Here is a 15,466-nt window from a genome sequence, read left to right as displayed (position 1 = left end):
ATTGCCCTACGTCTCCTGTTATCTGAGGACAAGATCAGCCTTCTAGCCTCTGCTCCTGTGGAACCCCACTTTGCTTGGACTCCTGGGACAGCCTCCTAACTTCCATTCCCACATCTTTCCCTTGCAGCCCATTTTCCACACTACAGGTCTTTTTAAAACCTGAATCAAACATGTCACCCTCCTGGCTTGAACCCCCTCAGCAGCTCCCCGTCACACTTGGAATAAATTCCCATCTCCTTATCATAACCTAGAAGCCGCCACCTAATCTGGCTCCTGCCTCCCTCTCTACCCTTGTGCGGTCTCACTTCTCCCTGCTTATGGCGCTCCACCGGGGCCTCCTGTCTGTTCCAAAGAGGACCCAGTTTCTTTCGGCCTTAGGAATTTGCTCATGCTTGTTCTTCTGCCCGAGATATTCCCCTCCCCTTCCTCCAACTGCCAACCTTTTCCGAGATTGATTCCTTTCCATCCTTCAGGGCATAGTTTAAATGTCACCTCCTAATAGAGACCTTTTTTTGCTACCCAGTCTCAAGGAACTTGTAATGACACAATTTGTAATTACTGAGTTGTTTGTCTACTGGCTTATTACCTGTCCTCTGAGCTGTTCACCACAGTGTCCCCAGCTGAGCACACCTGAGGGCCTTGAATCTGTCAGAGCAGGCTAGGCTATGCGGCAGTAAACAAACAACTTCCAAATCCTAGTGCCCTCAGACCACAAAGGTTTGTTTATCGGTCATGCTAAATGTCCACCACAGGTTGGCAGGGGGAGCGCTGTGGACATTGTAGGGTCCCAGGCTGATGGAACAGCTATGACCCGAACGTTCTCAGCGGCCATACCAAAGAGACAAGAGCGATGGAGGGTCTCGCATTGGCAAATAAGTCCTCTGGTCTCCAAATAATTTATGTGTTACTTCCACTCACAAGTCATTGGTTAGAGCCTCACCCAACACAGGGAGCTAGAAAGTTCAATCCTACCTGGTGCCCAGAAAGGAGAAGTGAAAATATTTGTTAAAAGCAGTAAAGACTCACGCAATACTCAGTCAAATACTTTTGAATAGCAAACCTGTTTGCCAGATTATTTTTTTAAAACAATTTTTAATGTTTATTCACTTTTGAGAGACAGAGAGAGACAGAGCATGAGTGGGGAGGGGCAGAGAGAGAGGGAGACACAGAATCCGAAGCAGGCTCCAGGCTCTGAGCTGTCAGCGCAGAGCCTGACTCAGGGCTCCAGCTCACCAACCATGAGATCATGACCTGAGCTGAAGTCTGACGCTTCACTGACTGAGCCACCCAGGCGCCCCGCAGTAAATACTTTTGAAGGAGGGAGTGTCTAGAATGTTCTTTCCACAGCTTCGTCCTCTGGAGGTAATCACTATTTAAACTAACATTTGTTGGGGCAACTGGGTGGCTCAGTTGGTTGGGCATACAACTTCCACTCCAGTCATGATCACTCGGTTTGTGAGTTTGAGCCCCATGTCAGGCTTTGCACTGGTAGTGCCGAGCCCGCTTCAGATTCTCCGTCTCCCTCTCTCTGCCCCGCCCCCCCCTCAAAAATAAACACTAAAAAATATTTTTTTTTCAACGTTTATTTATTTTTGGGACAGAGAGAGACAGAGCATGAACGGGGGAGGGGCAGAGAGAGAGGGAGACACAGAATCGGAAACAGGCTCCAGGCTCTGAGCCATCAGCCCAGAGCCTGACGTGGGGCTCGAACTCACGGACCGCGAGATCGTGACCTGGCTGAAGTCGGACGCTTAACCGACTGCTCCACCCAGGCGCCCCTAAAAAAATATTTTTAAACGGACATTTGTTGAGCACTCACCAAGATCCTAGCACTCCCAAGTTCCTAGTGGAGCTACTGCTCCCATTGGGCAGCTGGGGAAACTGAGGCCCACAGAGGTTTAGTCACTTCCTAAAATAACTGCTAGTTATATGGTAGAGTCCTCCTTTGAACCTACGGTTCCCGATTCCAAACCTGTGCACTTAATCATTACTCCATAGGAAGAGGTTTGGGTCTGATTCCCCTTCTAGATTATAAATATTAGAGAGCTTCCTTTTTGAGACACCTCCTCCCTTTCTCCCTTTTAGTACCTAGCAGAGTTTCTCTCATATACTCAGCATGCATTAAGTCATGCAATGACTTATGAGAAAGATATGAGAAAGATAAAACAATATGTAAGATAGTGTAACACTGGGATATTCTTCTCGTTAAATGTTTTTTGGTAAGCCTGTTACTGAAGACTAAGGTAAAGCTTCTGTGCCTTTTGAGGGAGCTATTGGTGGAGGGCCTGCATGTGTTCGTTGCTTTACACAGCAATCTAATCAAGGCACAAAGCCTCTCATATAATACACATGTATTCTAATGTATAATTATTAACAAGGAAAGAATTAGCTAGCTGCTGTGGATATCAACCTGAACACGAGTTTCCATTCCTAGAGATTATACAGGGGGGCATTTGAACAATTGTGATACGGTGTGACGTGCCATGAGGTTTGTGTAGGGGTCAGTGGGGCCACACATCCTGCTGAGCAGGGTTGGAGAGGATTCAGCTCTAGGGAGGGGCGGATAGTTAGGAAAATCAACCCGAGGTGAAGCCCTGTTTGGGTAGAAAACTACAAGTTCCCTGTATTATTTGGAGGACAATGAGGGGGGCAGGTTGTGGGTGAAAAACCTGCCTGTACCGTGCTAGCCCACTGCACTTCCTGCCTCCGGGAATCTGGGGTTAGGATTCGGAACCTTGTATGTGATCTGGATCAAGTTATTACTAGGCATTGGACAAGTAGCCCCATTACAGCTAATGGGATGTCATTTAGCCAAGCGAGTCGTGGCGACAGGCGGAGGTTCCGCTGTCTCAGATGCCCCAGGCCGGCGTCCGGACAGCAGCCTGGACCCTTAGACACTCCCGCGATGCATCGCAATTTTGGTTTTTCTCTATCGGTCCTCCCTACCCTTTTGCTTTCCACTAGTTTGGCCTCACTCTGACCTAAATCCACGACTGGAGCGCCCTCCACCCGCCCACGCCCAGAGTCCCCAGACCAGCTCTACTCCACTGCAGCAGCGGTCACGCGCAGCAAGTCCGGCCGGCCGCCCGCCCGCGGAAAGCAGGAGGAAGTAGAGGTGGGCGGGGCAGGCGTGCCGAGCCCGCCCCTCCCGACTGAGGCGGCCTCTTATTGGCAAACCCTCCTCCCCAGCCTCTGGGCCTCGCTTCGGATTGGCTAATATGCTCTTAGTGGGCGTGGCCTCCATGGGGAGGGCAAGAGCGGAAGGAAAGCGCGCTCTCCCGGGAGGCGGGGTTGCCTAGGCGACGCCGGGGGCGCGCTCGGGGGGTGGGGAAGCAAGCCAGAGGCTCAATGACAAATCGGCAGGGGACTGCTGGGGTCCGGCCCCGGGTGGAGGCGAAGGAGAGGGTGGGGCAGGCTTAAGAGCTGCGGGATCGGTGCGGACGGCCGAGGCGGCGCGGGACGGGTCCCAGGTAAGGGTGCCGGTGCCTCGACAGGCCCGCTCCGGGCGGGGTGGGGCGCGGGCTGGGGAAGTGGGGTGCACCGCCCTGCGCTCGGTGACCGCCTGCCCCCGCGCCCTGCGCGTAGGCTGTGGAGGGAGGCGGAGGGCGACACGGGGTTGTCGGCCCCGTTCGGCCACGGCAGGTCCCCTGGAGAGAGCCTCCCGGCTTCCCAGCCGGCCCGGGACTGAGGAAATGGGGGCGGCGCCCCAGCCTCTCCCTTTTCGCCGCTCCTTCCCTTTTCCCACAAATGGCCTCTGCTTCCACTTCCTGCCCTTTAGGGCCTCCAGCCCGAGTATGGTCCACTTCCTCAGTCCCTTAGTTGCCGCTGTGGGCAGGGTAAGAGCTGTAGTAAGTGTTGCAAAAACTTCCTAGTACCTTAGGAACTTGGACTGAACTGGGGCGGTGCTCCAGAAGTTGTTTGGTCTGTTTGTTTTTGGTCCTGTCTTGCAAGTGAGCATAGAGTTGTTTCTTTGCATCCCCCCCCCCCCCCCCCCCCCCCCCCGCCCCATCCCGCTCCAGTTCCTCTCTGATAGTAGGACTGCCACCGTCTGTGGCTTTCTAATAGGAAGTACCACGGACTTGAACTGTGTGGCTGGACCAGGCTTCCACTCCTCTTTTCTTGCCCTCTTGTGGGTATATAAGGTTATCCGTGTCGGGGTGGGTTTAGAACTGCTAAGGGCAGAGATAGCTGTGCCCAGGCTGCTTGTTTGAGCAGTGTCCTTTCTGTGCTAATTTACAGATGAATCTTGGAAACATTGGAACTTTGGTATTGTTATCAGGTGAGCCTTCAGGGGAGAAGTTGTTGTTCCTGGTGGACTGCTTTAGAATTGCCCATGGGCTCCTGGGTGGCTCAGACGGTTAAGCATCAGACTTCAGCTCAGGTTATGAACTCATGGTCTCTGAGTTCGAGCCCCACGTGGGGCTCTGTGCTGACAGCTCAGCAGCCTGGAGCCTGTTTCAGATTCTGTGTCTACCTCTCTTTCTGCCCGTCCCCCACTCTGTCTCTCTCAAAAATAAATATTAAAAAAAAAAATTTAGAATTGCCCATGGAAGAGTCTGGGCTGATTGTTCATTTGCGTCCCCTGTGATGTCCCTTTGTAGAACAGAGAACTTTCTGCTTTGGCCTAGCTTTCTAACTTTCTTTCTTTTTAAGTTTTGGAGATGGATAGTGGGCACTGATTGTCAGAGAGTATAGCATATCTTTTAGATGTGCACATGACCTGTGTTCAGCAGAGCAACGAAGATTCTTGGAGGTCAAAGCTCAAAACAGGTGAAGGCAATATTCCCTAAACCCGGAGCAGTGGAATTAGAACGTGGAAGTTCTCAGAAAGGGAGTGACTGGGGAGGTGGTGTCGAATATTGGGAAGAAAAGGAGGGCAAGATGTGAAGACCTAGGTGTGATGCTGGTTTTGAAACTTTATTGGTGGTGGGGTCTTGAGCATGACTTTTCACCTCTGTGTGCTGGAGACCCCATGGCAGTAAAAAGGTGGTAAATAGTTATGCCACCTGTTAGGAGTACATGAAATTGGGCATGTTTAAGGTGTTCTTTGTGGTAGTGGGGGTGGAATGGAGGTAAGGGTGGGAATAAGGCCAGAGATACACATTCCTTACGTGTGGTTTTTTAATTTTTTTTTTAACGTTTATTTATTTTTGAGACAGAGAGAGACAGAGCATGAACAGGGGAGGGGCAGAGAGAGAGGGAGACACAGAATCTGAAACAGGCTCCAGGCTCTGAGCCGTCAGCCCAGAGCCCGACGCGGGGCTCGAACTCACGGACCGTGAGATCATGACCTGAGCTGAAGTCAGACGCTTAACCGACCGAGCCACCCAGGCGCCCCTCCTTATGTGTGGTTTTAGTCCTGTCCCATAGACTGCTTTCTTCTGATCGCATCTGGGTCTTAACTTCCTTTTCTATTCATGGGATTTCCCACTGAAAACAGTGGGTATCTGAGATCTTGGCAAGATTTCCCTAGTGGTAGACGCTTTCCCAGGACTTTGTGAATATGGGACCCAGACACATAGGTAGGGAGACAAGAATTAGAATGTCAGATAGGATCTAAATGGGTGTTGGTGAAAGGTGGAAGAAGTAGAAAAGTTCTGAATTCTTAATTCTGCCTTAATTCTTTAAGGTTCTTGCCTTGGCTGGAGATGGCTCGGGACTCTGGAAATTTGTAAACCAGAGTTGAGGTAATCCTTTGTGCCACATCGCCCAATCCCACAATGCCTCTTTGCATTCAGTTACTAAATCCCTCTCCGCTCATGAAATTTATGGAAGTTAGAAACATTGTTGGAAACCTCTTCTGAAAGCTAGATTTGGAGACAGGATAACACCGAAGAGCTGCAGTTTTTGGAAGAGATCTTGGTGAGCTCTTCTGAGGTGCCCAGTGTAACTTGTCTCAAGATGATAAGGCAAGAGTCCCACTTTTCACTGGATCCGGTTGCTTCTGAGCAAATAACTAACCCCTGCTGTTAGATATGCAAGACACTTGAAGAAAAATTTTTTTTCAAGAGAATGCATGTTGTTGAGAAGTCCGAATCAAAGAAAACAGAGTATCAGAGAAAATGCAATCTTTCCTAATCGTGGGGGAGGTGGGGAAGGAAGAGGAAGGAAATGAACATTTATAGAGTATCTGCTGTCCACTTGGCACCGACCCACTGATCTAAGCAATACCAGATACGTATCTGACCTTGGAGATTTGACCATGAGCTGGTTCCTTTAACTTCTCAGTTCTCTCGGTTACTTAAGAATACAAATATGGGCGTATATATGTACATATTCTTAGAGGTTTCAAAACAGAGAACCCAGTAGGCAAGAGGGTGTATGAGCTTTTGGACGGGTGAGAGTGGGGAGAAACATGACGAGAATGTGGACGCGGAAAGTCAAAGAGGGAAGGTATTTCAAGTTTATGTTACTCTAAAAAAAAAAAAGGGGAATGCTTATAATTTTTGTGAGTGTTCCCTATGGTGGTTGTAGATGACTCTTTGGGGAGTTTGTGCTTTTTGAAAACAATTGAAATCTGAATGCAGAGAGTGGTGCCATTAATTGATAATTAATTGATAATTGATTAATTGACATTGTTGTCATTGTTGCTTTTGCCAGGGCTTTGTGGGCATCTTATATATAGTGTGTACATGTATTTTCTTCACGTAATGGCATGAGTTGAAGGAAATATAGTGGTTTGGTCCTGTGTGGCTGGCTACCTCTAAAGTTCATCTGTCTTGAATGAATTTTCTACTGCTGTATAATAAATTAGCCCAAATGTAACAGCTTAAATGGACAGACGTTTATTGTCTCAAACAGTTTCTGAAATTCAGGAATCCGGGAGCAGCTTGGTTGGGTGATTCTGGCTCAGGCCTCTTCGGAGGTTGGAGTCATCTGATGGCTTGACCGGGGATGGAGAATCTGCTTCCAGGGTGGCTCACTCTCCTGGCTGCTGGCTGGAAGCTTGAGTGCCCCACCATGAGGGCCTCTTTGTAGGACTCTTCACAACGTGGTGACTAAGTTTCTCCCCAGAGCAAGTGATCTGAGAGAGGGAGAGAGAGAAAGAGGACAGTCAAGATGGAAGGTGTGATACCTTTGTATCTAATCTTGGAGGTGACAGACGTACCCTCACTTCTACTGACACATGGACCAAACCTGGTACAATGTGGGAGGGAACTATACAAGGAGAGCTTGAGGACCCTGGAAATTCTTGGAGGCTACCAGATTTCCTTTTGAAGGTTTAGACCAGACATTATTGAGCAAATCTTTGTCTCGTATGCTTACGAAAGTATGTATGATGGGAGAATAAAATGCAGCCAGGGTTTTTACCATTTTAGAAACTTTTAATATTTTACTTTTAACTTTATGTTCTTTCTTCTGTTTTTTCATTGTCAGATGCTAGAATTAATTAGCCAAATATGCAGTAGCTTTGGAAATTAGAAATTTAAATCTAGCTGATCCTTAAACCAAATGGAACAGCTGAGTTTTTTTTTTAACCCTAAAACAAATTGGTAAAAAAAAAAAATTATTGCCAAAATGATCTCCTTGATGAACAGCTTAAAATTAGTCATTAATCATCTGTGTATTTTTAAAAATAAAATTCACTGGCAAAGGAACTAAAAAAATCTTAAAAAACCTAATCTGTGCCCCTCTCTTCCAATTATTATAAATCTTTGGGCAATATGTATTTGGCCAGCAATTTTTCATTTCTCTTTAAAACCTAATACCTTTAAAAATTTTTTTAATGTTTATTTATTACTGAGAGATGGAGCATGAGCATGGGAGGGGCAGAGAGAGGGGAAGACAAGGAATGTGAAGCAGGCTCCAGGTTCTGAGCTGTCAGCACAGAGCCCAACGGGGGGCTTGAACTCACAAGCCACGAGATCATGACCTGAGCTGAAGTCGGGTGCTTAACTGACTATACCACCCAGGTGCCCCAAAACGTAATACCTTTTATTTATTTATTTTTTTAATTTTTTTAACGTTTATTTATTTTTGAGACAGAGAGAGACAGAGCATGAACGGGGGAGGGTCAGAGAGAGAGGGAGACACAGAATCTGAAACAGGCTCCAGGCTCTGAGCCATCAGCACAGAGCCTGATGCGGGGCTTGAACTCACGAACCGTGAGATCATGACCTGAGCCGAAGTCGGACGCTTAACCGACTGAGCCACCCAGGCGCCCCTAATACCTTTTAATATCTACCTGGATGGGAGGACTTTATTCTTTTAGCTTCTAGATGAAATCTCCCAAAGTGTCTATCGGTGGAGAGAAGAGGCATCCTGAGCCTGAAGCCTGATTCAGTGATTTCTAAGTTCCCTTCCAGCTCGAAAACTTCTCTTCTGTGATTCTAGTATTTTCATATAACAAATATCCTTTGCACAAAGCATATTTGGAATGAGGGGTTTCACAAGTCATGTTAAATTGTAGCTTCAGAAAACTAAGTGTGGTGAGAATGGCTTTTGTTCAGTCCGGCCCAGTTGAAGGTTGCTCGAGTGGTCATGAGGCCGCCTGGAAACTCAGCAAAGCTGGCATTTCCTTTCTTCCCGTTTTGGCCCTTTTCCCATCCACTGCCCTAATTTGTGAGCTAGTATCTTTCTTTTCTTTCATCCTACCTCTCCTGGCATCCCCCCCTCCTTCCTTCCACCCCAGTCTGCCAGTAACAACAGGAAAGGACTGGTGGACTGTCGTCCAGTGTGGATTAGCTGATCCTGTTATCAGTAGTGGACGTAGTCATTGTGGGACCTCTACTCATACTTGTGTGTTAAGCCTTTTTAAAAATCTAAAATTACATGTGCTCAGTCATTAAGTGCTGCCATTTTTAACTTCTAGAGGGGTTCTGGACCCAATTGCAAGGCTGTACGTGTGTGTGGTTCCCCCCCACACCACTGTGCAGTTCTCTGACACCAGCTGGAGACGGCATCAGATTCCACAGATTAAGGGTCTGGCCCCCCAGGACCACGCTCTACTTCAGATGCCAGTCGCAAGCCCAGATCGTTCCCTGTGCTTCTGACCGACTCACTACAAACCAGAGGTGCCCGTGACCCCCTGCCTGGGTTTGATTAACGTGCTAGCGCGGCTCACAGAACTCAGCAAACCCATTTATTCACGAGATCAGGGATTTATTACAGGGGTGTTAAAGGAGACAAATCAAGAGCCAGATGAAGATCTATGTAGGGTGAGGCATTGAACGAAGGAGCTTCTGGCCTCATGGGGTTGGGGGCCCGCACGTGGCACGTGGTTCCCTGAACTGGAAGCTCTCCACACCTCCTTTTGGGATTTTGTGGAGGCTTCATTACAGAGACATGATTGATGAAATCACTGCCCCACAGCCCCTTCCCTTCCCAGCAGCCCCTTCCCTTCCCAGGAGGTCCCCTTCCCAGGTTGGGGAACTTCCAACCCCCTGTCCAAGGTGGGTTCCTCTGGCAACCAGCGCCCATACTTAGGTGGTCTAAAGGTCACCTCATTAGCACAAACCTAGTTGTGGTGGGAAGGTCATGTTATGAATAACACGACACCCATTCCGCCTTTTTGGCTCTGAGGCTTTTCAGGAACTGAGGACAAGAGACTTAAATATTACAACAAAAGATGTTCCTGTTGCTCTTTGCATTCAGGAAATTCCAAGGGTTTGGGGAGCTGCGAGACAGAAACTGGAGGAAGACTAAATATACATGAGAAATACATTTTGGCCATCTGAAGGAGCAAGTGTGTATTTCTTATAAATCACAGCGTCACAGCCTCCTAAATAGTTCTAAAGTCTAGCCACTTTCCCCGTCTCTGCTGTCATCCTCTTAGGCCCCCGTTGTCTCTGGTCTGGCCTGCTGTACCTCCCACATCTGCTCTTGGCCCCTCTGGTTTCCCGTACTTTAACTGGAGTGATTTTTCCAACATGCAGGACTAATTATGTCACCCCTTTGCTGGAAGCACTTCAGTGGCCTTCCATTGCCCTCATTGGAAAGTCTGCAGTCTCTACAGTGCTGGGCCTGCGGGGTCTCAAATGATCTGGCCCTTTCCTTCCCAGTGTAGTATCGGCTCGTACCAGACCCTACCTCTTTCTTTCCTCTCCGGGCAGCCACGGGGGTCTTCTCCGGTCACTTGACTGTGTCTTGCTTGCTTCCTGTTGCTTCAGGTCTTCCTAAAAGCAATACAAGAAGGCAGCAGAGCACGTGAAAGGAATCCGAGGTAGGAAAGCACTTGGCCCGCTCGTGGAACTGAAAGAAGGCAAAGCTGGCCAGGGAGAGGTTGGTGAATAGTGGCTTTGGATTTTATTCATGGGGCGCCATAAAGGGCTTTATGCCCACTTTTATTTGCGGTTTTGGAAAACTCACAGTAGGGGCTGTGTGAAAAATAGATTGAAGAGGGGCTAAAGTGGCCACGATAAGCCACTTTGAAAGGGGTTTTGGAGAGGGAACCAGTAGAATTGGTCACGAACTGAGTTGGGGGAGAGGCAAAGGGAATCCAAGATGACTCTCAGGTTTTGGCCTTAGTAATAGCTTGGGCACAACTAGTCACTTGAGTTACTAACTAGGCACAACTACTCACTTGAGTAACTACTACTAATAGTGGAGATGGAAAAGATTTGAAGCAGGGAAAGAAGACTCGAGAGTTCTATTTTGGGAACGTGAAGCTTGAGATTCTCACAGGACAGCCACGTGGGGAGAGGTGGCAGTTTGGCAGAGGGATAGGAGTCTGGAGGTCAGGAGGACTGTCTAGGCTGCATTTTGGAAGTTTGGGAGTGGCGTGTAGGGCTGCAGGGATGGATGAGGTCACTGAAGGGGAGTGCAGGGGCGGGAAGACGGAGCTCTGAGGAGGACTGACATTTAGGAGCCAGGTAGAGGAGGAAGACCTGGCCTAAGATGCCTGACAGAGAGCTGCCTGAGAAACAGCAAGCCCCGGAGGTGGGGGGTGAGGGGGAGTGTGGGGCTCTAGAGGCCAGAAGGGACAGGATCCGGAGGGAGACCCCAAGAGGGGTCTTTGAATTGGCCGGCTACGGGCCTTCCCTTCTCCAGGCAGGGTTGGCTCGCAGTAGCCACATGCTCTTCGGTGAAAGCGGAGGGCATGGGAAAGGAGAAAGAGGACAGTTTTGTTTTTTTAAAGTTTATTTATTTTTGAGAGAGAGACAGAATGCAAGCAGGGGAGGGGCAGAGAGAGAGAGGGAGACACAGAATCCGAAGCAGGCTCCGAGCTGTCAGCACAGAGCCCGATGCTGAGCTCTGACCCTTGAACCGTGAGATCATGACCTGAGCCGAAGTCGGACGCTCAATGGACCGAGCCACCCAGGCGCCCCAGGAAGAGAACAGTTTTTATTGGAGTTTGCAGCGTGGGGTTTAGGGGTGACCCTGACCAGCCCAGTGTCCGGAAGTTATGCTGGGGGAGGGAACCGCGCTGGAAGGGAATTTGTAAATGAAGTAGGGAGGAAAGGAAGCACAGGGCCTTGTTGTGCAGAGTGGGACCCTTGGGCCAGGACCGATCTGGGTGTTGGTAGGCAGTGCAGACTCTTGGGCTCCCCTCTAGACCTACGGAATCAGAATATAAATTTTAATAAGATTCCCAGGTAATTACAAGTTTGAGAAGCATTGGTATAGATAACCAGGGCTACAGGGAAGTTGTGTCACTAGCTGGGGGGGACAGATGGCGATCACAGGGGTGTGTGTGTTTAAGATGAAGATTCAGTCGACCCCGTCTGTATGCTGTTGGGGATGATCCCCTACGGAGGTAAAGACTGATTAATGAGGCAGGAAAAAGGGGACAGCGACAGGAATGCTGTTCTTGGGTAGGGGGGTAGGGACGCATGGAGCAAAGCCTGTGTGGAGTGCTTGGCTTTGCTACGAGCAGGAGTGTGCTCTTCCTACAGCGGGAGACAGGGAGGAGGTGGGTAAGGATGCTGGTAGGTTTGTAGATTTGGCGCAGGAGCGATGAGGGAGTTTGTGCCTGATGGCTTGTGTTTGGGAAAAGTGAGGTAAGGTCATCTGTAGAGCGTGAGCTTAGGGAGGGCATAGGGGAGAATCAGTAAAATTTCTCGGCAGCGAATGCCCGTTCCTGGTTTGGAGTCGTAAGTGCATTTAACACGAAGTTTCGTAAGGCTGGCTGCAAGGGTCTCTTTCCCTCTCCAGCAGCGTTGATGTTGATGCATGCCGGGTGCTGGGGCTGGAAAGGAGTGAAAGGGGCCAGGGCGGGACAGTACCAGCGAGAGGGCTTTCATAATGTGAGATCTAAGCTCCTGAAGGAGGGAGGTGGGGCCCGGGGAGGTAAGGCACAGAAAGAAAGTGCTAGAGGCCAGTGCTTGCAAGTAACCATCAAGCGGGGAACCGCGGTGGTAGTAGCAGCAGCTACTGGGGTTATTTACGCGAGTCCGAGCCCCAGCCAGAAGGAAGGAGGCCGAGGCTGGAGACATGTTGGAGGCAGCCGTCTCTGAGGCTGACGTGCCGGGCATGAGCAAAAGGAAAGGGTTTTTGGAGAAGAGGAGGACACGGACTTGGGAGAGGCCGAGCTCTGTGGCAAGTTGTCCAAATGGGCACAGGAGTCACTAAGGGGGATAACAGGAGAAAGGGGTCGAAGGGAAGTCTGTGAACCAGAAGCAAATACCACCAATAGATGAGGGCAGTGAGGACGTCCATAGATGACCTGAGGGCAGCAGGGTGGGGGGGGGAAGCTGATGGCCAGAGCCTTGAAGATAAGGGGCTTTTGCAAGAGGAAGGAGGGGAGTATTGGAGGAAGGATGTCCTCTACTGGAAGTGACAAGTGGGAGAGAGGAAGGACACTTATTTCTTCCTGGCCCTGAGGCACATGGCAGGAGAGGAAGATAGTGTCTACTTAAGATATGGTGTCCCCAGGGCACAGCAAAGCCTCAGGGAAAGCTAAAAGCTAGCGGAAACTTCTTGGAAGAGGTGGGGGGTCTTGAAGAGTTGGTTGGTGTTCTCCTGGTTGTGGAGGGTGGGGGAAAGGAGTCCTTTCAGAGGAAGGCGGAAGTCCTGTTTTTCCTCTCTAGTTACCCCAAGATAGGCGGGGCAGGTGTTCAGGCCGGGTGGTAGAGAGACTCACCCAGTCATATTGTGATCTGGTCCTCTTCCCTCCCAGTGTGGTGTCCTGGCAGGTGTCACCTCCGCTGGCAGAGGACTGAGTCTCTGCAAAGAAGGCTCCCCTGTTCTCGTCCTTCTTTAAGGACCAGCAGCTTATCCCGCCTTCGAATAGGTTTGGCTGGTAGGCCAGTGTCTTTCTCAGGACTTTCTAGACTGTCAGAATGATGTTCAAAAGTCAGTTAAGTGCCTACTCAGAGCCGGGTATTTTCTCACGTAATGTTAACAACCCCAAGGATACAGACCCCCTGTGTGTTTTACGGATGAGGGTGAGGCCGAGGAAAGCAACTTAACTAAGGGCATTAGCTTCCCACAGACAGACTCCAAACTTCAAGTTGACTGTTTTTTTCTCACACTGTAGTTGGTATATAACTACTTTAAAAAATTGTGGTAGGGGCGCTTGGGTGGCTCAGTTGGTTAAGCATCTGACTTTGGCTCAGGTCACGATCTCGCCATCTGTGTGTTCGAGCCCCGCGTCGGGCTCTGTGCTGACAGCTCGGAGCCTGGAGCTTGCTTTGGATTCTGTGTCTCCCTCTCTCTCTGCTCCTCCGCTGCTTGTGCTCTATCTCTCTTAAAAATAAATGAACATTAAAAAAAAATTAAGGAATTGTGGTAAAATATACATAATATAAGATCTGTCATTTTAGCAATTATTTTAAAAGGAAGCTCTATACCCAAGGTGGGGCTCAAACTCACAACCATAAGATCAAGAGCCACATGCCCTACTGACTGAGCCAGCCAGGCACCTCTCCATCATTATAGTGATTAAAAAAATTTTTTTTTAATGTTTATTTATTTTTGAGAGAGAGAGACAGAGACAGAGGTCAGATCATGACCTGAGCCGAAGTCAGATGCTTCACCAACAGAGCCACCCAGGTGCCCTTCCAAAACATTTTTAATTATCCCATTCTGCAACTCTGTGCTCATAAAATACTAACTCCCATCTTCTCCTTCCCTGGCTCCTGGCAACCACTATTCCTCTTCCCATCTCTATGAATTGACTCTTCTAGGTACCTCACGTAAGTGGAATCATATAGTATTTGCCCTTTCGTGTCTGGCGTATTCGACTTAGCCTGATGTCTTCAAGGTTTATCTGCATTGTAGCTTCTGCCAGGATTAAATTCCCTTTTAAGACTGAATAGTATTCTGTTGTACGGATGTACCACATTTTGTTTTCCATTCATTCATCAGTGGACACTTGGACTGCTTTCACTTTTGACTGTTGTGAATAGTGCTGCGCTGACCGTGGGCGTACAAATCTGTGCAAGTCCCTGCTTTCAGTTTCTGGGGGTATGTTCGGTGGGGGTGTGTAGTAAATGCTTTCTGTCCTGTATTTCCTCCTCGAACTTGTGCTGTAGTTGCCTGTGCCTCTCTCTCCTTAATGAGCTTTCTGATCCATAGTTCTGTGTCAGTGATAAAAATTCCACACCGTGTTTGAAGGTCTTCCCCACCCTACCCTAGTCCGCTGATGGAGCAGCCCAGTGTCACAGCTCCAAGAGTAGGCTCTGCAGCCAGACCGCTGGGCTTACCGTCCCAGCCCCGCCACAGACTAGTTAAATGACCCAGCAAATTCTACACGCTCTGAGTGCGTGCGATACACTAGCAGATGCCGTACAAGTGGAAATAGTAGTAGAACGTCTCTAAGCAGGATTGATTTGGGGAGAGTAGTTCAGAACAGGGACATGTATGCTAGTTCCAAGTTTGACCTTCTGCGACTAGAGACATGCAGTGGTTCTAGTGTCTCCGAGGCTGCCTTTGCGGGTGGAAGGAGCTGGAGTCTGGATAAATTGGTAGACCTCTCCAAGGCCAGAGCAATCCCCAGGTTCCATTGGGGATGAGTGTACAGTGGGAGAAGACTTTGTTTCAGAAATAACTGTATACTTTAAAAAAAAACAAAAAAATCAGAGCTTGCAAATTACCTGTCACTGTTCCATTGCTTTGTAGTTCAGGAAAGTCATCATATAAATGAATGAACCTTTCAAAGTTCACCAGTTACCACTTATCCTCTTGAGACCAGACCTCTCAGCCCCAATGGAGAACTTGTTTTTCTTTTATCTGCCAACTCCTGAGCGTCTCCTAAGTGCCAGGCACGCTGGGCACACAAAGGTGAATGGGCAGCTCTCAATGTGGTGGGAGAGACAAACATCATCTAAGAATAAATTACTGGTTTATTTCAGTGCAACAGTAGGTGTATTGACAGGCAGGGGAACCTACTCAGGGAGGGTCAGCTCTGCTGGGGGAGACCTAAGAAGGTGGTAGAGGAAATATTTAGGCTGAGTGTTAAATTATAGGCGATCCTCCATCAGGAAGAAGGGCAATCCTGGCAGAAAAAATAACATGTACATAAGGGTACAGCCTGGAAACAGAATATTTATGATGAGTGACTTCAGAGCTTTCTGGTTTTTGTTTA

The 15,466-nt window shown here is 48.9% G+C and overlaps 1 protein-coding gene across 2 annotated transcripts in view; it reads left to right on the top strand.

Annotated features, from left to right (window-relative positions):
* The first annotated feature begins 3,317 nt into the window (after window positions 1-3,317).
* The window catches only part of RALB (RAS like proto-oncogene B), a 43,739-nt gene continuing 31,590 nt past the window's right edge, over window positions 3,318-15,466 (top strand). Inside the window, exon 1 of one of the 2 annotated variants that reach the window (XM_003990699.5) lies at window positions 3,318-3,470. The gene's annotated coding sequence lies outside the window, so the exon portion shown is untranslated. Of the gene's footprint in view, window positions 3,471-10,134; window positions 10,222-15,466 lie in introns of those variants that run through there. The other variant, XM_045033650.1, reaches the window with a different exon arrangement.

This window comes from Felis catus, chromosome C1 (assembly GCF_018350175.1).
Source record: "Felis catus isolate Fca126 chromosome C1, F.catus_Fca126_mat1.0, whole genome shotgun sequence".
NCBI lineage: Eukaryota > Metazoa > Chordata > Mammalia > Carnivora > Felidae > Felis > Felis catus.
This window is presented reverse-complemented; position numbering and strand designations above follow the sequence as displayed.